Source organism: Haliaeetus leucocephalus, unplaced genomic scaffold (assembly GCF_000737465.1).
Source record: "Haliaeetus leucocephalus isolate CR32 unplaced genomic scaffold, Haliaeetus_leucocephalus-4.0 Scaffold228, whole genome shotgun sequence".
In the NCBI taxonomy this organism is placed as follows: Eukaryota; Metazoa; Chordata; class Aves; order Accipitriformes; family Accipitridae; genus Haliaeetus; species Haliaeetus leucocephalus.
The window spans coordinates 5579089-5602925 of NW_010972664.1; positions in this window are offsets into that span (position 1 = coordinate 5579089).

A 23837-nucleotide genomic window follows, 5' to 3' on the forward strand; every position below is an offset into this window, starting at 1 on the left:
AATACTCCATTTTATTATGCATTCTTATCCTAGAGTTACTTTTTATTTCTACAGCTGTTTCCTAGTAAGTTGAAATACTACAGGTGTAATTAATTCTTATAAAGCTGTACCAGTATAATTAAAGTATTTCCTGTCAGGTAAATTCAACATTATTGAGCCATACCTTATCTCAGAGCATATTCAAATGCAAGACCTAGATTTGTTAATTTATAGATTAAATCTCCTTTCTCTTAACTGATAATAAAATATACATACACATTTTCTCATAATATACACCAGCTTACTGTATCAGAATGTGGATCTAGTGACCAACAGTTGGCAAATGGTGTCCTGTTTCATACAGACATGTATTTTCTTTAAATGGATATTTAATATCCTATCTAGTCAGTGCTACTTGTAAGTGATGTTCTAATTAGATATTATTTTATTGGGAAATAACTTGCCTGCTGAGTAAGAGAAAGAATTGCCAGTATTCACTATTCTGCAGTTAAGAATAGTGTTAACACTACTCTAACAACATCCATTTTTCTTTTGTTAGCTAACTGGAAACAATGAAAGTTACACAAGAAGAAAATAACTTGGCATATGATTCATGCCATAACTTGGAAATGTTGCAAACTCTAAAAAGGTGCAGTTCAATATGAAGAAGTTTGAGTGCTTCTGAGGACCCCCTTCACAAGTCTCCTGATACTCAGAAGATCAGTCTCAGAGCTTCACATCAAAACCTATAGGCCAGCCAAAAAGCTGAGCCCCATTCTGTTAGGCATAGTCCATGCAGTATGATGCTACCTTGGTCAGTTCACAAAACAGTTTCTATCACAGGGTGTTAAAAAACACAGGCCAGCAGACACCTCTCAGCCAGCAATACCTACGGAATAAACAGGACTCTACGCCAGACAAAGAGCAGACAGGCAAAGCTTTGTCAGCTTAGTTTACATCATTCAGAGAAAAGGGATACCAGCTTTTTTGATAGACTGCCATTGACCCACACTTGGTTTTGCCCATAAGGGATCCTAGTGAACAATTCACATTTTAGCTTTAATATCTCCCAGACATATACTGTGCAAGGCATGGCTTACTTAATCTTTGGATCAATCTGTGATGGAATAAAGCTATATCCTTAACTCCTTCTAGCTGTTATATATATATCTATATATAAATTTATTCATTCTGATTGATTAATATTCTCTCTGATCAGAGTGTTAAAACTGACATCCCACAGTAATATGATTACTGGTGTAAGGCAAAGAAAACGTCTATGGCCAGAGTATGTGTGGCTTGTGGATCCATGGGTAGGATCAGGAGGACTGAAGGTACCTCAACTGGTAGGAGCTTACAGCTGTAATAAAGCGCTCTCATTTGGGTGAAGAAGTGATCCCACTATAGAACATCTCAGGCAAGTCACTAAATAGGTTTAGCTTTTGTTTACCTATATGCAAAATAAGCACAATAATAGTTACCTCTTGAGCATTTTATCTTGCCTTGAAGTGTAACTTTTTATCCTTTTAGGTTGCAGGCTCTGTGAATGCATATTAAAAAGAGGGACACTGAGCAAAACAGATAAAAAGTGACAGAGACTGGAATAACACATTATTTCTGCTGCTTTTTTTTTTTTAACCTTGTGGGATTTCTCATTCTCTCTCTGTACAAAGCATTTCCATGGAAGGAATGACAGTCTTGAGTTAGTCATGAATGGGATCAGTCCTGAGACATCTAGAACCTGGATGGTTGGTCAGAATGAGAATGGCAAAGAACTCACTACTGTTATTAAAAAAATCAATAACTTCCTGTGCCCAGGGAGAATGTCACAGAAGTCAACAGCCAAATTAAAAGTGAGAAATATGAAACAGCAATATAGAAATTAAAAATGCATATTGATGCATTCCAGTAAATGTTGAAAGGTGTAGGAATGAGTTTACAATATTCTGAGAAATAACTTATTTACGAGGAAGAACTATCATTTGAACACTTTGTTAAGAATTAACAAGGAGATTGGCAGATCCACCTACTTACTTTACCAAAGTTTTATCTTTCCAATATCCTAAGTGGTGAGGTGTGACACAGATAGTAGTTCCCTATCCTGTATAAAGACATAGAACTATTCTTAGGGTGAAAAACTTACATCAGAAATGTGGATGTTTATTTTCTAGACTACTGTTTTGAACAAATACAGAAGGCTAAATTTAGTACCACTGGTGGAACTTGAGAAAGTAATACGTTCTCAAGAACCAGTCCTGAAAAAGGCTGAGTACTTTAAAGTCAAGGATAAAGAATTTTTACTAGTATACTGGACTCACTCAGCAGTTGGTTGCTGGGAGAATTAATTTTAGCTCTTTCAATGCCTTTGGCCATTTTAAGGATATTTTATATATTATTTTGATCGGGTTTTTATTGACTATTTCTCTGTGTAGCTGGCTGGTGCAAGAAGTTGTTACCAAGATACATTACCATTGTAAAAGAAGTTCAAAAAAGTATGTTGACAGGACTGCTAAGTAGTTCTAGAATAGCAGATGTGTATGTTAACACCCAGGGGTTTTGATCTAGGTGCTAGGTGTGATGCAGTGAAATTAAATTGACAGTAAACATTGACTGATATGCCCAGTTATCTAATAGGTCAGCTTATGCAATTTCTAGTATGTCAAGTCATCCCCTGAGTTAAAAAGAAATTTTGATTCTGCATCAGTAATTCAAAAACACAGTCAAGAATAAAGAAATTTCTATATACAAGATTTTTCTTGTTGACTTTTTCTGTTTGGATAGAGTCCTTTCTGTATGCCTTATAAAGGCTTTAAAACCTGAAGTTCAAATTTCAACAACTTTCCTCATGCCAATAGCCTATCTGACTCCCCATGGGCTACTTATGTACATAAGCAATGTGGTGTCAGGCCTTGAGTACAAAATACACAGAACTCCTTTTACTCACGGTATACGTGCATGTGCACTTACAGTGAAGTACATGGTGGTATTTAAGGGGCGAAGACAACAGATGTTTAGTCTTATAGAACTCCTTTACGGTTCCTCACTCAGGTAAGAACTTGATCAGAGTTTGCTCATGGTAGCAGGCTTCCATTTGATCAATTTGCTTTATTATGAACTAACCAGCTATGGACATATGCTTGCCATCGCTTTAAATAAAAGCAAATGTCCCTCTATTTAATTAGGAGAAAAGAAGAAAGCTAAGAAACGAAGGGGATCATATTTTCAAACAAGCTACTTGAGCCAGTCCATTTGTGTGCCATGTCTGAAGAAAGTATGTATTTACTTGAAATGTTAAAACAAGGAGAAACATAAAAATAAGGGAAGTAGGTAGAAGGGGAATATGAGGAGGTAACAATGGGGTACAGAAAACAACAACCAGATGCAAAATGGTTGCTTTAATGAGGGAAAAAAAAGTTCTCATATGTGTTCCTGCCTGTTCATTTCATCAGCACTCATCTGGGAAGAAAGCAAAGGGTAGGCAATATAAAAGAAAAATAAGCCTATTTCCTATACGTCTAGCTAGAAACATGCATGAATTTCCACACTGAGAGAAATCCAAAGCATTCTGAAGCTCATCTTCTGTATTAGAAATTACAAATTATCCAAGAGCAGCTTAATTTTAATTTATATTTAAATAATTTCCTACTAATTTAAAAATTCAAGTAAACCCATACTAATTATGAGAAAATATAGATGGTGTCCTACTAATATAGAAAAAGCTCTGTTTCAGAGCCAATAAATTTATGTCAAATTATACATGCACTGATAACTTTGAGTTTGAATAGCTTAGATTTTCACCTGTAATTTTTCTTTTGAATAGCAGAAGGATAATGAATAAAATAACTTAGAAATTATGAAAAATATCCCTGGCAAATTTGGGGCCTTCCACACTTTTCTGATGAATTTTAAGCAGTATGCTCTTGTCAGTCCAGGATGTTTAACTGAATAAGAAGACAAACAAGCTCAATTATCTCATCAAAATATGTTACCATTTAGACTTTAGGAGAACTACTTAGTAGCAAGCATATTTAAGCAACCAGGTTGTAGATTATTAATTCAGGAGGAGGGTCAATTATCTTAATAAAGACTAGAGGTGACATAGCACTTTGTGATTTTAATCTGCAATAGGTTATTCTGAAATTGCCTGAGGGTGAACATAATCAATTTGGAGCATCTAAGCAACATTTACTTTGTACTAAAACTGACAAACAACCTCAGGAAATTTACCAGTGCAGTCAAACAGAACAGTCACACTCAGAACAATAAAGATACTGTTCTTCAGAGGTGGATGAAAGAATGACACTTGGTTTTTGCAAGTGTTATCATATACTATCCTATACTACATGCAGTTCCATGAAGAGAAGAAATTGAATTTACCACCACCTAACCCACAAATAAGTGCCCAAAGGTTTATGAAAAGAAGGAAAAATAATACTTCCAAAATTTAGAACTCAATATAAAACATCAACCTGATCATTTAGAGCACATATGGCAATGTAGTATAAAAGTATTCAGACATATTATTTATTAAACTCCTATGCTGAGTGTCTACAAGTCCTTATTCTTAGGGATAAATTATGTATTACTCAACACCACTTAAAGAAGCTGCTGAGAGGTCATTTCTCTGAATTTCTTATGTCTGACAGAAAGAAATTCACATCATTAAAATGCAAGAAAGTATGCACAGCACAAAGCTGCCTCTTTGCTCATTTGGTGTAGATGGATAATTGACAAAAGTATCTTGGTTATATTTGCATGCTCTGACTTTTCAAACAGAGAGGAAAATATATTTTAATATATTGGGCCTACCCAGAAAGAATTAATATTGTAACTTTACCTTTATGTCTACATTGTTCAAATATTCTAAATTGTTCTGAACATTGGCTCACAGAAACCTAAGATCTCAGATTGTGTAATTAGCTTGGTTTATAGCCGTCAAACCATACTGGAGTTTCTCGTCATTAAAGGTGCCAGTGAAGAAAAGCATGTCATGCATCTAGTAAAAGAAAAAAAAAGAGAGGTTTTTTTCATGTTGTTCTTTGATTTTCATCATGAAAAACAGATAGATTGGCCTTTTTTTTTCCCCTTCAGCACAGAATCAATAAATTGAGCAAAGTTGTGAAGATTGGCAGAATTACTAGTATCAATGTATCTCCTGTGATGACCCAAGCCAGTCTCATTCCCAAAGATGCATCTCTGTGGTTATTTTATAGCTATTAGTACAGCATGTCTTTAATAAGAAATATTTCATAAACTCTGCCTCTGTTCACAGAGAGATGGCACATTGTTTATCCCAATAATGAAACAATTAGAACACTTAGCAGGTATAAGAAGGATATGCTCTAAGTATCTTCCAAATCTGTCACTCTCTGTTGGATTCCTGCAGACTTTCCAATATGCAGCAAAGAATTACAAAAAACTTTTTATTTGCTTTATCTTCTCTAAATGAAAATGTTTATTTACTTGATCTTGGAGTAATCCCACTGTAAGCACTCTTTAGAGCAATGAAATAAAAAGGCAGGGAGAAGACTATCATATCACCCTGTCTATCAGCCTGCTGGAGGAAAGTAAAAAAAATGGATTCTAGGGTTTGAAGAAGTCTGTTTCTATAATGAATGGAAACTAATTTCAAGAAAAATCTACTTTTATCCTGACCCATACTCACCTATGGATTCAAGCCAGGAGAACATCAGCATAAATGAAAGAGCACTCAGGTGGGATTGATGAGATGGGAATCTTCAGTGAAAAAAGCAGAACTAAAACATCATTGCCACTGAGATAAATAAAGTGTTTGGGTTGAAATATTTGAGCAATAAATTTAATTCTTGTATGATTACAAAGATTTATACAACACTGTGAATGAATATGATGAATGTGAGCTTGGGAATGACAGTGGTAGCAATATTGCTAGGATAACACAGAAGACATATCTATAGAGCACATTAAACTCTAGGCACTTCAAGCCTAAATGCAAGCATTCAACAGCAAACCTTTACCCACATTAACATGTCCTTGCTGTTTCTGCACTGACATGTATGAGTTGGGTCCTTTCTGTGTAAAAGTCTCTAGAACTCTTGCCTGTGCATCAAAGGAGGACATGTCCACGCCCTCCACAGCACTTGTGCAGAAAATTTGAGTGAACTTGTATGCAAGTTCAGTGCCTTTTAAAGAAGCCTTTTAACACCTTTCCTCCCTCTTTCCTTCCCCATTTGTACAAGCAAACAGAATCAAAACACAGGAAAAAATGCATTAAAATATTGTGGGTGCAAACCACATAGGTGTGTCAAAAATCACATATTGGATTGCAGAGTTAGATTACAGTGTAGACAGCCCTTGAGAAGGTCTGTAGGAATGAACCATTAGAGGATAAATCAGTAGATAAGTATCATAAAGCACTAAGGAGAAACAGAAATTAAGGAAAATATTACCTGAAAAATCTAAGTGAAAAATGAAATTTTATGGCTAGGACACCAAGATGTAGAACAAATGGGAATCATCATGTGAACGCACAATACATGAGAACAGTAGCTGTAGTCTGAGAGCAAGTAAACAGAAAGATTGCATTATGCAAAGCATCCTATAAGCATTTTGAGGCAGGTAAACTCACTCAGAGTCAAACTAAGCATATTCTTAAAAAATCATCCCATCAGTGTAAAAAAGGAAGTGAATTTGGGTTGCATACAAAAACCCTGAATCATAAACCCTAAATAGATCTTGTAGGATCTGTAGAGTCTAAAATCTGATGTCTCAGGTGTACCACAACAGATAAAGCAGATAAAGAAATCAATGGGAATGTGTCATGGTAGTCAAAATCAGCAGTCGCAGGCATTGAGCTTTAGACTGGAAAGAAGAGAAGAAAATGAAGGTCCAGTTCTGAGCATACAGTGAAGAAAAAAATCAAGAACTACTTTTGTAAAGCAAGAACTGAGAAAAAATCTGCAAGTCAGAATTTATTGAATGTCAGAATACAATTGGATAGAGGATTTTCACATTCATTTTCTCTGTTTTAAGTATGGGCAATTTATCTTTTGCTTTGTGACCTTTCACTATCTCCTTCCCCTTTTATTTCTGAATAGGTTTCCAGATGGTCTCCCATCCAAGAAATTTCTTCATTACTCAAAATAGGCAGGGTTCTATTTTTACCAAAATACAGTGGACTAGGTTCTTATGTTTTATGCAATTGTAGCAACTAAGCTAAACACCACATCATAAATATTTAAGCAGTTAATATTCATGTCATCCAATTGTTCTTTAACAACACAATGAAAACACCCTAACAACAACAACCCAAGTATGGAGAAAATACCAGGACTAAATGAAATTAGTCAATTTACTCTTAAGTGAATTCACTTTGACAGTTTATAATTTGAAGTTAATTGTGTAATTTTCATTGGGTTAAAATTCATGCAATATTGAAGAAAGGCTGCCAATTAAAATAAATTTCTGCCTGAAAACAGTTTACTTGCAATTGCTGCAAGGAACCACTGAAACTACACTAACTCTAAGAGATTAAATGATAACTCTTTTCTATTTTTTTTTCCCGTTTGTTTGACATTTTTAAATTTGGCAGTACACTATGTATTGACAAAGTAACTGTTTCCAATATACACTCAGTTTTGTTAGTCAATTCATGTATTGCTGGCATGGATCTTTCACACAGCAACAGAGAAGCAAAATTTGAAAACGCCCAGAAATATAAGAATGCAAGCCCATAAAATTTGGCAGAATTAAGAAGCAGGCCTAGTATATGAAATAAATTTGATTTTGTAGGCAAATAGATTTCAGTTTTGCTTTGTGGTATTTTTTTTTGGCTTTGCTCTTCCTTACAAACTACTTTTAGAAGATTTCCATCCAGAGCTTTAAACAACATTAAATATAAACCTGTTTGGCTCTTTTCCAAGTAGAAGCAGATTTTCACTGAAAAATGTAAAATTATGAAAACAGGCTCAACAAACTTGTGATAAAAGGCAAGCAAGTGGTGGTTTCAGCAGCCCACCCTTGTCATGCCAGACCAGTGGAGAATGGAGGGCTCAGACAGTCAGGTGGCTCTAAGGACTCCCAGGCTTCTGTTTCTGGAGCAACCCTGTCCAAGAGCCTGACATTTCAAGTTTTCCCTGAGCTGTATCTCAAGAACACTCTTATTCTGTGGACTGTCCCAGGACTTGGGACTTCAAGTTTTCTTGTCACAAAGCCTGAAAACCTGGAGCTGAAAATCTGTGGGACTCCCAGCTGCAGTAGTGGCTCTCTAGGGTAGTTAAGGTAACAACTTTTAGGCTTCTGTACTTCCTGATGAAGAACTGCCTCCTGTGCTTCAGAGATGCTGGATAACTCTTGGATTCCTCTAAGGTTTTTGTTTTTCAGCTCCCTAGTGACTAGAGAAGTAACAGGAAACTGAAAAACAGAAATTCTGAGAAACCTCAAAGCTCTCCCAATTTCACTTGAAATTTTTTAAAATAGACTATTTAAAGATTGAGAACATATTTGTTTACATTTTCCTTTTGCTGGTTATTATTTTTATATAAAAATGCAGCTTTAAAAAGCAAAAGGAATTTTCCAAGGAATAGATAATCTGACTTTTTCCTGTACCCAGTAAGAAACATTTATGTCTTCATACTATAAAATATATGTTGAACAACTTATGCTAGAGAACAGATGGTAAAGAACGCAAAGAGCAGAAAACAGAGTGCTACAAAAACATACACTTTTTATCTTTTTGATTGTTGCAGACTGAAGATGTAAATATTCTGACCATGCAGAGTCTTTCACAAGAGGTTAGCATTTCTGAGTTGTCCCATTGACAGCTGTGAAACTACTCATGAAACATGCACAGCTACAGGGATAGAATCATGAAATAGTAAGTCTGTAAAGTACCTCAAGAAGTCTAGTCTGGCACCTTGCCTCACACAAGGTCAATTTTATCTTTGTCATTCCTGGCTGATGTTTATCAAAACTATTAATAAAGGTGTCCCATGATGGCAGCTACAGTTTTCCCCAGCAATTCTGTTGCTTTCAATACCTTTATCATCAAAATGTGCTTCATAATATCTAATCCAAGTTTTCATGCTGGAATCTAATCTAATTAACTTCTCATTTTATTCATCATGGACATGTGAGCAAGTTATTGTCTTCCTTTTTGCAAAAGCTTTTTCCATACCGGAAGGTTTGCCAATACGTGTTAAAGACTGGGGACAAAGTTTCTTCAATTTATTTAGCAGTAATAGGCCAGAGTTGATAAAAAACTAGGTTTGGACATAAAATTTAAAACTTAACAAAATAGTAGCTATAAGAAAACTATAGGAAACAATGTTCACATATGCCAAAAGCTCATCAGCTAAGAGTTTAGTGTCTCTGCATGTTGCTAAACAAAGAGAATGGGAGGAGGTGGGAAGTTGTGTTTTGGAGATTTTGTTTGTTTTTTTGTTTATAAAAGCCAACCTTTTGATTGAAAGACAGCAAAACAGCAATCTCGGGCCTCAGAATATTTAGTAAAAACTTGTTTTCTGTTGGAAATTACTTTCAATAGAACACTTTTGACCAGCCATATTACAAAGATTCATAAGAGAATGTCCCTGTCCATTAATTCCTGAAATTTTTTACATCTTCTTCCAGCAACATAACAATAAACTTTGATTTTAGATGAGAACTTCACCATGTATTTTAAGTACCTGCATGAAACACTAAAACTTTAGTGATTAGAGCTATTTTTTTGAAACAGTCTTGGAAATTTCAGATTGTGCCTCCACTTACAGCTGTCTACTTAGCTAGTTTTTCATGAAGGGAGACAATAGCACACCTATTAGATGGTTTGCAGTGATTTATATTTCATTCAGGGACACACTGAAAGCACACGTGTTTGAACAGAAAAAAATCTTAACTTACTTCAGAACATCCAACCCAAAAATGTAGGTAGAAATTTATATAAAATAAAATGATGTTGGGGGGGCAACCAAACCAAAAAAACAAACCAAAAAACCCGTGAAGAAAACTCTCAGGTAAACATTTTGTCCTTGCCTCCATCTATACAGCTCCCTTGTTGCAGCTTTCTAAATTTGATCACTTAGAAACAACTATCATAAATCTCAAAAAAAACCCCAAACTATCATAAATCTCAAAATTGATAACAATTAAAGTCATAGCATAGTTTTGCTAAATTCTACACATAAAGCTTGTCCTAAAAATATACTTATATGTATGAATCATGATGTTTATAAGTTTAAAAATATCAGCAAAGTTAAAATATGAAATTTATGTACATTGTAAACTAAAAATTAAGGCACCATAACAACTATATGTATTTTAGGCACTTGTTTTCTACAGCTAAACAAAGTGTCAGACTGTCTCGCCTCCAGTGCTAGCAGAATTTTATCCAGAGAGCACTCAGAACATCTGTATTGGGTTTGTGTGGTGCAGTTTTGGTAGCAGGGGAAGAGCTGCAGGGGTGGCTCCTGTGAGAAGCTGCTAGAAGCTTTCCCAGCTTCAAGTCAGACCCACCTCTGGCCAAGGCCGACCCAATCAGCGATGGTGGTAGCACCTCCGGGACAACGGATTTAAGAAGGCGAAACGTGCAGCGGGGGAGGAGATTGGAATGTGAGAGGAACCCCTCTGCAGATACCGAGGTCAGTGAGGAAGGAGGGGAGGAGGTGCACGGGAGGAGGGGATCCCCCTGCAGCCCGTGGTGGGATGGCAGGTTGTCCCCCCCAGCCCATGGAGGGGAGTGGAGGAGCAGATGCCCACCTACAGCCCAGGGAGAAGCCCACGCCAGAGAAGGGGGATGGATGCCCCCCAGGATGGCCGTGACCCCATGGGAAAGCCCGCGCTGGAGCAGCCTGTGACTGAAGGACTGCAGCCCGTGAAAAGGACTCATGCTGGAGCAGTTCATGAAGAACTGCAGCCTGTGGGAAGGACTCACGTTGGAGAAGTTCATGGAGGACTGTCTCCCGTGGGAGGGACCCCACACTGGAGCAGGGGACAAGTGAGGAGTCCTCCTCCTGAGGAGGAAGGAGCGGCAGAGACAACATGTGATGAGCTGATCCCAACCCCCATTCTCTGTCCACCTGCGCCGCTGGGCAGGGAGGAGGTAGAGAAAATGGGGAGTGGACTTGAACCGGGGAGGGAGGGAAGGGTGGGGCGAAGGTGTTTTGAGATTTGATTTTACTTCTCATTATCCTGTTTTGATTTGATTGGCAACAAATTAAACTGATTTTGTTTTTTTCCCCCAAGTCAGGTCTGGTTTTTGCCTGTGACCATAAGTAGTGAATGATCCCTCCCTCTCCCTGTCTCAACATGAGCTTTTTTTTATATTTTTTCCTCCCCATCCCACCGGCGGGGGAGGAGTGAGTGAGCAGCCTCGTGGTGCTTTGTTGCGAGCCGGGCTTAAACCACAACAACATCTAAGTTAGTATAGTATGAATATACTCTATAGTCTTTGTTTTCTCTGCTCTGATAAGCTAGTGAACCTTGCCTCTTACTATCTTGCTGAGCTCTGGACATTCTTAGTACGTTCTAAAGATATTACCACAACACACATGGAAAATGTGCCCAACATCAGTGTGTAGAAGAGCTCACTCATGCTCTATTTATAACCTTTTCTTACTTACAGGATGAATCTCAAACTAGAGAAACCCAAGGACTGCTTTATTGCAAATTAACTTTCATTAGCTATAAAGGCCTGAAAACACTAACAGTGCTCTTACTAGATACTGTCCTTTTTGTTACAGAAAGAAGCAGAGGAGCCACCTTGTCTTTACCTCACTAAAAAACCCAGCAAACCAAAATCCCCACATTCTAACACTAGCATAATCAAGTTAAACACGAGGTCTCCAACTTACCTTCCCAAAGCAAGCACATAGTTTGCTGGATAGATAACCACAGCTGAATTTAGTCCCGATCAGATTCCACTGTCAAACTGCAGAACCTGTAGAAAGAAGTAGAATTACTCTAATTGTGCCTAGTAATTAGAAAAGAACACAAGTAGCTGGGAGAAAATTGCTAAGGAGGGAAACAATTTAACATAGAAAAGAAAGTGTGTTAGAAAGCAGACTCAGAAATGAGCAAAACCAAACCAGCATGAAAACAGCGGGGCATGCTGTCTTCCCAGACGCTGCAGTCACAAGGTTGAGTCGGGAGCACTTCTCCCACATGAGAGCATGATGGAAGCTTTCCAGATAGCGCAAAGGTGACTTTGTTGTCTGTGGGAGATATATCATGGCATACTTGGTTGTAGCATTTGCAGCAGAACCTGCTGTAAGCTTTGCCTTAGTTCAGCAGAAGGGTCAGTCTGAAGGAGCCTTTTGCCCTGCTATTCTATCCTGAGAACAAAGGTTTAGTGCTAAACACTACAAGCAGCAGAAACAGATCCTGATGCCAGGGGAATTTAAATGATCCTGGGTAAAGCTGCAAACAGTGCTCTATAAATCACAGTGCAAAGGTTATAAAAAATAATTCAGATCATTCTTTCCCCAATCCCAAACCCAGTCATCAAGTAATAAAGTACAGCAGCTATTTCCTAGAAAGAGTTTTTGCCATTTGGGTTTTTTTTTTGACACAATCACCTACTTAGTGGGTAAAGGGAATGCAATATACATATGTGGAGTCTAGTAAGGTGCTCAATGTGATACCTTGCAGAATTGTACTGAAAATTATTTCCCAATGACTTGCAGAAGAGCATTGTCACGTGGATTGAGATTTGACTGTAAAATAAAGGCTCAAAGTATTAAATTTGGAGTGTAGGGGGGAATATTTAATAGCATTCTGTAGAGATTCATTCAGTTTAACGTCTTTATCAATAATGTGGATGTGGGAGTAAAAATACATTAATGAAATACACAAGTGAGAATAAATTAGAACTTGAGGTGAACACCAGAGAGCACAAAGGCATAATACAAATGGGACCAAGTGAGATTAAGGAATCAGGTGGAAAATTACAAAATGAGATTCAAATAGGAAAAATACAAACTAATATGTTTGAGGAAAATAATGTAAAATACAGATATTCAAATAGTCTGAAAAGCTGGGATGAAGTGTAATGCTGAAAGAAGACCTTATAGTAGTAGTTTATTGAAAATTGAGTAAAAGCTTACGGTGTAGCGTGGATCAGATCATTTTAGTTCTGTTCAAGGCTTCCTTCTTCAGACGGTGAAGAAACTGTAGAAGCTCTGACTTTGGTAATGCAGCTAACACTCATCAGACTCAGGAACACTGGACCTATTTAAAAGTTAAAAAAAAAAAAAAAAGATTATCTGTATTCAGTTCCCATAACTGAAAAGATGGTGACAAATGAGTGTGTGATTTAATTCTATCTTGGCAGTGACATAACTATAACCAAAACCAACAACGAAGTACCACACATCAAAATGATCTAAGGACCCAGACCTGAGAAATGGAAGGGAGGAGATCCACCGCAAGCAAGCCATGGTTTGATTCATTTGTGTAACCAGACTGCTTTTCTTCTCTGGTCCTTTGAGTGAAGAAGTGATTGTGTGATTTTAGGTTAGATGCTGATTATATCACAGTGATTATATCACTATGGCTATATCATGTGATTTTAGGTTATACTGAATGCTAGAGAGTGTATTTGATTCAGATCTCATCTGAGTCTGTTCCCTGACATGGCAGAGATCTGAAACTCTACACATATCTTTTTCAAGACCAGAAGGAAAAAATGTTTTGGGGAAATTATCAGAAGGTGTTGGAGTGTGTCAGTAAACCAAGTGTGCACGGGACAGTAGAAAAGCCACTTTTCTTCCTTGAAAAATACATAGAAAACAAAGTATCTCATACCTTGTAGAACTAGCAAACATTTGGGTCAGTAATTTATTTTAACTATAGTTGCTTTATTCAGCATTTCCCTTCTTTTTTTTTTTTTTTTTTTTTCCCCACATTAAATTGGTATCAAATCTTATCCTCTGCCCTGCATCTAAATTAATAATTCTGAATCAGAATGTGATATTTTCTCACGTATAATCATTAACACTTGTTAAAGGCCTTCAGATGCTCTAAGCTCTGTCTCGTTGAGATTATTAAATGAATCTTTCACTTACCTTCTGGTTATTTTTCAATTTGTTTGAAGATAGCTGCAATTAAATCTCTTTCATAAAAGACGAATTTCCCTAACAAGGAGCAGTTTGCAGCTCAGAGCTCCAAATATGCTCTCCATGATCCCGAAGCAGCTTGTGTCACACAAGCTGTAGCAAGGAAAAAGTTTCTATTCTGCTTTTTTCCCCACAGTGCTCACCAGCTTTCAATGCTTTTGCCTTCATGAACTCTTCAGTTTAATTTCAAATTCCTACAGATCTTTCTGACGCTGTCTGAGAGTTGTTCACATCTAAACATATTTATTTTGGTTGCTCACTGTAAACAAGACTATGAGATAAGGGGGACAAAAGTTCTTTAAATATGGCCTATCCATTCTTTTGTCCTCTGCACTCAGACAAAGGGTACCATGAAAACTGCTTGGAAGCCAACTAGTTCAGACTTAGGGTACACTGCTTAGCAAGTTGACAGCAGAAATAGTGGCATGCTGGTTGAGAAAGTATTAAACTGATGGGGATGCAAAATAGAACAGTGACAAGGAAAAACAGCTGAGATAAGAAAATTAGTGCATGCATTTGGTTTTTTTTTTAGGGGGAGGGGGAGAGGAGGTATTGGTGTTTTGTTGTTTGTTTTTAAGCTTACAGGTGTATTACTTTTTTACCAGTTTTTCTTCTGTTTGACAGAAATAAATTTTCAATCATGAAAGTAAAAATATATTGTATTTTTGGATAACATAGGAAATGCTGACATCTCTTGAGATAATGGGGTTTTGAGAAGTAAATTTCCATGTTTTTTGACTTTCAGTGCATAACATGAAGGAGTTTAGATGCAGGTGACATACTTGGGTCTCTTTAGAAACTTGAAAACAGATTGTTACTTTGCATAATCAAGTTACTGATATCCAGTGAAGAGTAACTATGTGAATCACAAGCAAATATTTCTAAAATAAAACTGTAAATATGCTGAATTGTTATTGCACATTTTTTTGGCACAAATTACTTTTGGTTCCTCTTAAACACTACTCTTCATCTCCCAAATGTAACAAATAAATCATTTAATCTGTAATGTAGTAGTCCCAGGCAGACGTCCTGATACCATCTCAGTAAGGTAGGCTGGTAGTCAAGGCTGTAAGTAGACACCTACAATACACTGGTGCTGTGGCTATCAGCAAGGTGATTTGAAACTGTAAAACACTATTTAAGTGCTAACTGCTTATTCTGTCTTGAGCCAAGATATGTACTACTTTTTTGAGTACTAGTATTTGTCTTGTTGCTCAGATACTGTCTGTCTTTATTAATAAAATTCTGAGAGAGCACACACAATGTATGTAGTATTTAAAATTTGCATAGATCCATCCATTCTGGAAATAGCATTGAACTTTGTTCATTGCCTTTCCCAAGATTATTAGCTCTTATTACCATACTGAATATTCTGAGTGTTCCAAAGTAACTGTATGCTACCATACATTTTCCAGAACAGAAAATTGAAAAAAAACCTTAAGAATGAGATACCAGTATTCACAAAGAAGAAAAACATCAAACCCCCCCCCCAAATTCTGCCTTAAACTTCCAAGTGTGAAAATAGAACTAGTTTTTCTGTATCACATACATTAGACACAATTAAGGCATGTAAGGAAAAAAACAAATCTCTTACCCAGATTGCAAGTTTCATAAGTGTTTATGACAGTTATCCATTCTTAAAATATACATTCAGGCCCAGAAGTGAGTCATGTGATCTTAAAAGTGTATGGCTTGGGGCAGGAGATTACTTTTTCTACTACTCAGCTGCACTGTTCCAAGGATATTAAAAATATATCTTCTTCCAAATACATCTTAAACATTTTGCACAAACTGGTCTCAGAAGCTGTTTGAGGAAGATCGTGCTAACTTGTGGTCCTGTTGCTAGGTTATCTAAATAGCTCTCAAGTAACAATGGCAATATTTTTACTTACAAAATTAAAGTTGATTCACATAAAGCTTGTGAACACAAATACATCTTTTCTTTTCATTGGATAACTGTACCTTTTTGGCACTCCAAAACTGGCCATTCTTTCTTGACTGGTGTAATACACACTTATTTCTATGGAATCAAGGTTATTATTTTCCAATTAGTATTTCAGAAACTAATATTTTTTCCAGTATCATCACTATGGTAACATATTCCAGATTCTTCAATTCACAAATAATAGATATTGTTTAAAACACTCATTGATTGACCAAAATTCCCCAAATGCTCCTCCAGCTGCTTTCATTTTTGTTCATTTTAAAAAACACATTAGTGTTTTTTAGATAGGCCTTACTACTCACATTTTGTATTTTTTATAAAGTGACCTGCCACCTAGACATTTGTGCTCCTTATGTTGTTCATTTCTTTTGAGATTGGCACTGCTACCATACAATATAATGATGATGAGACAGTCTAAGGACAAAACATGTTTGTAAGGCACTTGGCATATATTATTAAATGAATGGGAAATGATCAGTTAAAGCAGCAGATGATTAGGAAAGCAGGCATATTTTACTTGCAAATAGGGCACAAGTTGGCAAGTAAACTTGAGCAGGTTTTAATACTATTGAAATGTTATGTTAGTACTTTGTCAACATTTGCAGGATGAGTCCATGCACCAAAACACTCCTGCTATAAGGAGTCCTGGGAAAATATTTCTGTAAGGAAAAAACAGAAATACTGCTCTAACAAAGGAGATACTATGAACTTGTCGGAACTATTGTTAATTAGTGGACATATTCTTTCTACATATATTGTGGTAAATAAATTTAAATTTATTTAAATGTCAGAGCAGTGTGTAGTGAAGACTTAGTGGAAATTCATATTAAAATCAAAGTTCAAGTCCCTTTGTTAAATATTTGATTATGTATGCCCCACATTCTCAGCTTTTACTTTTAAAGCAATAAAATATCTATTGAAGTATACAGTAATCATCTTTTCTCCTCATGTTATTGTTCCTGACCACTTTTCAGATCATTTGAAAATATTACATTCTTAATTTTGAGATCTGAAGATTAATTTATGGTTTATGGGTTTGTCCCCTGAAGCAAAAAATCTTTGTGTCTGAGGACGTGAAGGCAACTTGGAGCTGGGGAAAGCAGCTGACAGGGCTAATGCTGTTGCAGTTCTATCCCTGTAAGACATGGAAGGAACTTCAGGTTTTAGAAGTGAAGAGAAATGGATTCGAGACAGAGGTAGCAGGAAGAATCCCAAATTGTTACCAATCCTCTTCAGCATGTCTCTTCAGGTAAAAAGCCAAGCCTTGGGGAAAAGGACAATGTAGGGGAAAGACGAAGAATGATGAGGAAAGTTAAAAAGAGGGATCTAAGAAATGCAGTCAAATATCAGAGATTTTTGCCATAAACAAAGAGGTGAATGGAAATCCATGCTATATATTGTCTGATGAATTAAAATCAATGCAATAAAGATAAGAGAAAGTATAGCAGCAATAAACAGGAAAATTAACATATTTAATAGCCCATGCTACATAGATTATAGCTTTTTGGTTTTTTTAAGTCAGCAGATATGTTCAGCATTGATGGAAGTTGTAAAAAGAAAAAAGCTTCTAATTATTAAAAAATATGTTTATAGCATTTGGTATTACAAAGGAAAAAAAATTCAATCCAAAAGACATGCTTAAACTGATGTGATTCTGTTTTTCCAAGTTCTTCAGACAGGACAGAACAGTAAATCAGGCTGTGAATTCCCCCATTACTCTAATGAGATTATAGACCCAAACTTGAAGATAACAGTAACCTTTTGTGCTTCTCTCACAACCTCAAAATTACAGGAGAATTTGATTGAATGACAAGAGGAATCACTGTAAGACTGACATTCCCTCCTGCACAGGCACAGTACCAAACTATAAGTACTATGTTATTCATCAACACAAGAAGATTTTCTTTCCCTCAGTCCTGCATTAGCATGTCTAGCACACACCCTGTTAGTGATCTAACATTTTCCCATTTACAGTTTAGATGATACAACTTATTTCAGTTAGGTACAGAGTATACCAAAATCTAAAATATAAACTACCTTTGACTACACTAAGGAGAACAATTTTTCATTTGCGAGCACCGTTAGTCATAATACTTTTCATTTATGCTGTGATACTTTTCATGGTATCTTTTCATCAAATTAATTTGTCATAACATTTATTTTGTGATGAATATCAAGACACATAATGGGTTGTGCAACATATTTTTTACAGGATAAGTCACCCTCTGGAAGATAACAAAGAGAACATTCTATGTGAGAGGGACTGCTAAACATTTCTGCCTGAACTGAGTTATTCTTCCTATCTGTAAAATATGATAACAGTATCACACAAATGCTATGTTATTGTCCCAGCCTACTTCTCATAAAACCTCTCCTTTTCCACTGCTCCACACACTATTCAACTGTCACATAAAAACATTAATATTGTAGGCATTTTTATTTATATTCTTCCATCAAAGGCAACAGTTTTGTAAGATAGAAGCAGTACCGCTTTTCAATCAGTTGCCCTACTTTTCCATTATTAGTATATCCAATTTTCTGTTACATACAAATTTAACCAAGGTAATCATGTGAGATGAAAATGTAACATATGCAAACAAGGGCTAATTGTTTTTTTTTGAAGTTGAGAGGTGTTTTTTTGGAGAGCAAGGAGAGACTTGACCTGTGTTAAGAAGTTTGGTAATCATTTCTTTGAAACAGTCTGGTGTTCTCACACTTTTGACTAGACAAGCTAACTTGCATTGGTCAAATACAGAGAGAGGTAATTGTATGGGCCAATAGGGGTGAACAGGGAGAGGGGAAAGAGGAAAGCAAATGGGGTTTGCCCAATTTAAATCCTAGGAGGTGATAGTTTTATTTCATTGTACCAAAATGAGTTCAATTCAGCCATTCCTACTAACAAATATGCTCCAACTCCTAAATCAATGAAAATGTTTGTTCCTTATACTTTATGCTCAAAATCAGAAGTATAACTAAGGTTGATGCAATCTAATGTATATATTAAATTCCCAGTGTATTGGTTTCTCCTCCTTCAGTTGTTTGTCATGTACCAGGGTAAAAGGTTTTTTGAGTGGTGAAAAAATTAATACATGAAAGAAATTAATAAAAGGAGAAAAATACAGAACCAGGATTTGGTGTTGCTAGTAAGTCAGTAAACTTGGATGATATTTACTACGTGGATTTTCATCATATAGTAACGATATTTTTACTGCATATTTTAGGGATTTTTATTGTTCCACAGAGGGTTTGAAGAAACAGTGCAAATATTACCTGTAGTTCTTGAATTTCAAATAGTGAACCTCAGGTGACACTGAATTATTATTGATCAGAGCACTTTCTCAACACAAAGACCAGAGGGAGAATATTCACTTTTTTTGAAATGAAACCCATCTTGACATAGAAGATTAAGTACAATGTAGTCTCATGTCTCCAGTAAACTAATGTCTCCTAAGAATTCTTTTTGGAGAAGCATGGTTGTTTCTTAATCAACATTATTTTGTTCATGGTTTCTAAAGAAATTGGCACAGCTTTTCAGAAGGCAGAATGTTCACCTAGTTTCTAAGCTTGGGACCAGTGTTTATTTTTGCTATCTCAATTTGATTTGATCATACTGGGAAGCTGTCACCATCTGCTTCTATCTTATGAGATTTGTCTCACCATGTGAAAAATAATGGATGTGACCAGAATGTGCAGGTTGGTGAAAAAAATTCACCTGTATATGCTACTTTGATTTTAATGAAAAAGGAACAGTTAATATAAAGAGCATTGATGAACCCTCACAAACATTTTCCCCATTAAAAACTGAGGTTAATAAAAGTATTTGTCAAAGAAGAAAGATATTTCTGACAAAAAAAAAAGAGAAAGTTGTTTCTGCATTTTCCTACCTTTTTGCTCATAAGCTGATTCAGTAAATGTACGTAGCAAAGACTGGAGCAGGTTGTCTACATGGCACAGCACAGTGAAACTACCTACTTGGGACCTCAAAAAATAATGTCTGCTTTCTCCAGTTTATTCAGCACCTTTAGGGATGGGATAATTAAGATTCCTGGGTTCTTTCTCAATTTAACAAGTTTGTCTCATTTTAATGTTTTCTTTTTAAAGGTCTTCTGTTAGTATGTAAAGAAAAAAGAGGGATCTCAAATCTTGCCATTTAAGTCTGGACTATGTAAAAACAGGTAGCCTGTCCAAATTTTTCCTAGAGATCAAGTTTAAGGTGTTTGAACAAGCCTGATGAATGTAGAAATAAATCCAAAACTTTAAAAAATAATTGCATAGGTCCACTTGACTCTCTTTTGCAGTGTTCCTTAAATACTCAATGATTTTATTTAATGGAGATTAATTTGACTGTGGACATCAGTAGCACAAAGACTCAATTATTTGGGGGTTTGGATATTTTTTTTCCTGTGACTGCAAGAAACTGTTTTTCACAGCACTGAAAAGTTATAAAACTGCATTGTATTTGGATGAAAGAAAAAAGCTTAAATATCACCTATAAAAGTATTAGCCCATGCAAAGATACTGAATTCTTAATTTAATGTATCAGAAATTTACATTAAATAACTATGAGAAAGAAAAAAAACAAGATAAATATATACATGGGTATAAAACCAGAAATATATGTATATACAGAAAAAAGGGATTTTACTATGAGTAGCTGGCTCATATCCAGGGTTGTTCAAATGGCTCAAAGCTCTAACTTTTACTCTCTCTCTAGTATGTACCATTTGTAAATGGAAAGTAAAAGCAAATTGCAATTTTTTCTGCTAGCACCAGCACCTGAAACAGTAGCCAAGACAAGGATGTAGCAGTAAGCATCTCTATCCTCTTCACATTTCCTCCTGTTGGCTTCCTTTCTTCCCAGTAAGTTAGTCACAGAGGAGAAAAGAATGTAAGAAAAATCACTTTTACATTGTGGTGAGTCTGTCCAAGCCACTTAAATTGGCTTCGAATAGCACTGCTCCAGGACTGAGGGAGAAAGCAGCAATAACAAATTCAGGGAAGAATCAGTTGTTCACTTGCCACCACCTTTTCTTATCTCCCTGCTCGAAGATTTGCCATGTCCTTAGATATACCAGAAGATAGACTGGATAAAAGGCACCTACTTTAATTTGGCTGAGATTCATTACTTATATCCTCTGACATCTATTTAGGAAAACTATTTTCTTCTCACATCTTTTCTACCTGTTGGAAGGTAACTAGCAGTACCTAGTCCAATTTTTTCCTTAGTTGCTATTCCTTTCTTAGGTAAGGAAATTAAATACTTTTAGAAAAGGAAATGTCTCTGCTCATTGCACAAATAATTAGGAGCTTAATTCTCACGCCAAACTTAGGTGTGTTTTCTTCTGAGCCACTTTCACATTCTGGTTCATCAGGCTGGGAGGAGTGGAAATGTACAGCCTACAGTACTTGTTATATCTTTCCTGTAGGTAAAAGAAAAGGAAGTCTCCTTGATACTGTTTGGTGTGTTGGGGGCGGGGGGGAACAAAACCTGCCTACTTTAGTCCTTTCCTTCAGATAAAAGATGTTCATGAATTCAAAAACCTACATGTCAATCTTCCGTATCCACTTGTCCAGACTACCCCTTCAAGCTCTTCGTCTGCAATCAATTCTTGCTCCATCAAAGCCAATAGTATGTTTTGGTTTGTTTTGTTTAAATATATCATTTTAAACAGGGGACCTTGTTATTGTAATAATATTGTAATAATAATCATCAGTCTATTGTTTTTCCCTTCTTCTCCATAAATTTCTCCTTCTTGTTTGGAATAGAATGTTTTCCTGGCAGATCTCTACTTATAATTTGTTGCCATCTTTTCTTTACTTACATTAATACTCTGTTTACAACAATTACCATAACTCACTCTAGCTAAAGGTTGAGGCCTGAAAAAGTTGTTGTCCATCTCCAATTTCTAGAAGTACAAATCACAGTGAATAATGTAACTTCAGCTCCAATGTGGAAGTATTATTTCAAAGTGAATGACAATAATGATCTTTAAATTACATGACCCAATTCTCTTCTGACTTTTATGTTTTCCTGTAAATCAGAAGTACATTTTTGAAGGCTGTAAAGTTGCACTGACCTTTAATTAAAAAGGTAACTGCAGAATCAGTTTGTGGTTTTAATACCTTCAGACAGAAATAAGACACAGATCCTGGTGATTATAGACTCTATTTAGTTCACCTTGATAGCTGGGGGAGGGACTGGACATAGTTCTTCGGGCATTTCAGTGAGCTGAGAACAATACCCACTTCCTCAGCCCCTTAGGCAGCAAACAACTAACATCTCTTCACCACACAAAAGCAACATCCCAGACTCCTCTCCTACCCTGTGGAGGTGGCCACCTCCAGCAGAAGGCTGGGACTTCTCAGTGGTCCTGAGAAAGCATGGGGGGCTCTGACAGTGCCTTCCTCTCTTCTTTGGGGAAGCTTTCAGGTTAGAAGAGAGCATGCTGTGGCATAGATTTTGTGTAGGAAGGCTGTTTTATTACAAATATAACATTCATTGCATTTAAAAACTCTCCCAATCCTTTTCCCCAACAAAATAAACAAACATAATGGTTATAAAGGCAAGTACTGAAGTTGGGAAACATTCCTGTAGCCTTCAACAACATCATGCCTTCAGTTTTGAGCCTCTGACATTTTTTTTTTTACTCCTATTTACTGTATCTTTGCCTGGTAGTTTTTCCTCATGTAAATTTTAATTTCTTAGGTGTTATTCATGTCATTCCAGCAGTAATGAGAGTTGGTTGCTCACTGTGGGTGGGATCTTCTGAGATTTTAGTAATGAACACCTCCACTGATTAAATGTGAATTGTTTTCTTTTAAAAGGCTTTGGCCAACCTTGGAACTTTGGGTATGATTTTGTGCATGGAAAGGAAATGGACAAAAAATAGTGTACAGAATGTAAGGGCATGGTAACTTCCCACTCTGGAGGAGAGGCTTTTGCTAAAACCATGTTTATTCGCAAGACTTCGTGGATGAGCACACTAAATGTATTTGATGAAACTGGAATTTAGCTGCTTGCAGAGCCAGGTGAAATTGAAATTTCTAGTTCAGAGGAAATTTCATTCATTCCTTCCCCCAAAAAAAAAAAAAAAAAAAAAAAGAAGAGAACACTGTAATGAGAATACAATAATATAAATTTTCCTCTTAAATCTGAACTCTTTCACACAAATCACCCAAACAACACAAGGGTATTTGAGCATTGTTTTTCCTTGCTAGCTGTTTTGGGATTTGGTTTTGGGGTTTTGTTTGTTTTTATCAATGCTACATCTTAAACACGAAAAACTCCTTTTGTCATCAACACATATTGTACCGTGGCTGGACAATGCCCAGATAAAAGGAAAGATGACCAAAAACTCCCAGCATGATCTTTTATTAACATCAATATATTGACATCAATAAAGTCTAAAAGATTATGACAGTTGTGCTTTCTGTGCCTGAGAAACTACAAGGCAGAAGACAAGCTGCAATAAGCATTTGGGTCAGGGGTTGTGTCAATGGAAGCACGACAAACTCTCAAAAAGAAACAGCAGGCAGTTCAGGTTAGGCTCAAAAGAGATAAGGAACAAAAAGAGGACTAGCTTTCTTGGCCTTTTGGCACAGGGACAAAAAACCTCCAGTGAAGTGTTAGGAAATTCCTATGGAGATATATCCTAACTTAAAAGAAGGACATTTCAAATGCAATGGTTTTTAAATGAATTTAAAAGGCATTTACAACTATAAACTTGAAGCCAGACTTCTTTCTGAGATTCCATGTCAACAGATATTTACAGTATGTTGTGGTCAAGATCATAGCTGGTAGTAAAAATTAAGATTGGTAGTAT